We start from the raw sequence: 2,500 nt of genomic DNA, 5'->3' as shown, positions 1-2,500 counted from the left end.
CTGAATCGCTGTGCAAATTATTCCTCCTTTTCCAGTGGAAGCTTCTGGAAAGCTCCAGCCCCGCACCCCAGCCATATCTCCACGTAACAAAAACTAATACCCGGTATTCAACATTATACCGGTGCCTTTTCTTCTCACGTTCTTTGCGGACCGAAATTCAGGCAGGCCTTGTGTTTTATGTACCCTTGGTCTTCACCTATCGCTCTCTCTTCGTTATGAGTAGAAAAACAATCTGGAACATCACCACAGCTTCATCACAACACGGAGCCACTCACAACACAGACTCTCCCCCAGACACCTCCCAGAACGACGCCACTTATATGGTACTGTTGTACTCACCACAAGCACTATCTCTCTCTTCCTTATTCACTCAAGTCCGATCTAAACCGGAAGCGACTTCACGACAAGAGCCATTTCCATGGCGATGAAGTCCTTCCGAAGACATGAACTTTCGAAACGCAAGGCTCTTTTGTCACCCGATCGTCTTCTACTCACACTGTCCCGTCTCTTTTTTTTTTTTTCCCTTGCAGTATCAGAACGTACACAGATAATGCGGTAGTACCAAGCTCCTTCACGCAGTCTCACTGGTCCGTCTCTGGGTACTACAAACCCGTCCGGGGCACTGGGTCGACCCTAACTGACAGCGTCGTTCCAAAGTTCCCTGACCGGCGTCAGAAGTCCACCCCTACCCACCAACCACACACACACACACACACACACACACACACCACTTACCCCATCCCCACTCCACACCCAACACCCCCTCACCACCACCCTCCCTTTATCAGGCCCTAGCGTAAACTTACATCCGTACCTACGTAAATATACACATACATGTACACTCACGCATACATTTTCACATGCATGAGTCAGTTTCCAGCTCTAAACCCTGAGACTACCGAACGGCTCCCCTCAGCTGAATGAAATCGCACGGCTAGAGCCAGGTTAGAATATTCACCCCACACCACTTCTGCAGCCAAAAGGTTTGCCCTAAAGAGATCACTTTACAAGGAGTAAACAGCACCAAGAATTCAACAGCTACATAACATCTGTGGTGATGAATGAGAGGGGACAGCGAGATACACATTTTCTTATCTTGTTTCATTCGTTTCAGAGTTATTCTATTGTGACAACAGTGTCGCAGCCGTAAAGAGACAACCCTTAGCTGTTGCTGTATTCATTTCAACAAAATGGAAACGCACGAGAGAACAAAAAATATGGACCAGGACACTTTCATATGAAGAAGATATTCAGAATAGATGAAAAGCTCCAACTGACTGAAATTCGAGGACGAAAATTCACCCATATGATATTAGACTAGAAATATCCATTACTTTTTTATAACAACATCGATAACAACAGGTCAACCAGTACTCTCATTTCTTTTTCCGCTTCACTAGGATTCTCTGTAACAGTTCCTGGATATACTTTTGCCCTTTTGAAAAGTGGAGTACTAAGATTCTGTCTACCTCATAACATCGTGTACTGAATTATATTTTCTTATTTTTCTGTGTTCTTTATGAAGCGGTGATGTGAAGCCACAGAAAACATGACACCACAGGATATGGCATCATAGAAAATGACGTTACAGAATCTGACAGGAATAAATACGACAAAGCAAATTGTGATAACACAAGACATTACGTCAAAAAATATTATGTCATGTTTGCAGTGGATAAATATGACGTCAAAGTATTACCAAATGACATCGGAGAGACTTGGGCGACCTCAGATCAGTTGGGTAGAGTATGGAGGAAAAAAGATAAAATGATAATCAGTCACATAGCACTCACCCTTTTTCATATAAAGATTTATTCCTGGGGTTTTTTCTATCTCTCCTTGAACCGATTTTAACTTTCGTCTTATGATGAAAAAACAATTGCATTTGACATACGGTAGTTGGTTGCGTCTAGCTGCGTTCAACGTAACAATTCACTCCATTGGCTCTATTATGTTAATCGAATGGCTATTATTCTTTTTTATTTATCTTAATAGTTAATTCCATCTTGTAGCGAGTCTCCATCGATTCATGCTGAGATCAACTCCTCAAAAGAATGAAATAGTGACATCTTCCACAGCAAAGCGTACAAAATATCCTATGATAATGGAGTAACTTAGTATGAGTATTCGTAAACATTTGTGTTGCTGTATATATAGACATCTTGCATATTATATCTGCTGCTGTAAGACGATTTTATTCAAGCTGCCACAACCAAGAATCAAGGGAGTTACCAAGCCCGTCTCTAGGAGGTCGGGCAAAAGATGATGCTCGGATCGCACTTGTGATCGGCGTCGACGTCCTCTATACAGTATTTCATGGGAGAGGGCCCAGTCCTTCTAACTCTTTGCAGCACAGGGCTAAGAGATGAGCTTGGTAACTCCCGTGGCCGAGTTCGATTCGCGGTCGTGACCGATGGTTTATTAGTATAACACGGCTGTACATTACTGATTTATACCGTTATATCTATATATACATATGCATATACATGTATATATACAT

Source organism: Oratosquilla oratoria, chromosome 11 (genome assembly GCF_046742065.1).
Source record: "Oratosquilla oratoria isolate Oo_2021 chromosome 11, ASM4674206v1, whole genome shotgun sequence".
NCBI classification, from domain to species: Eukaryota; Metazoa; Arthropoda; class Malacostraca; order Stomatopoda; family Squillidae; genus Oratosquilla; species Oratosquilla oratoria.
This window is presented reverse-complemented; position numbering follows the sequence as displayed.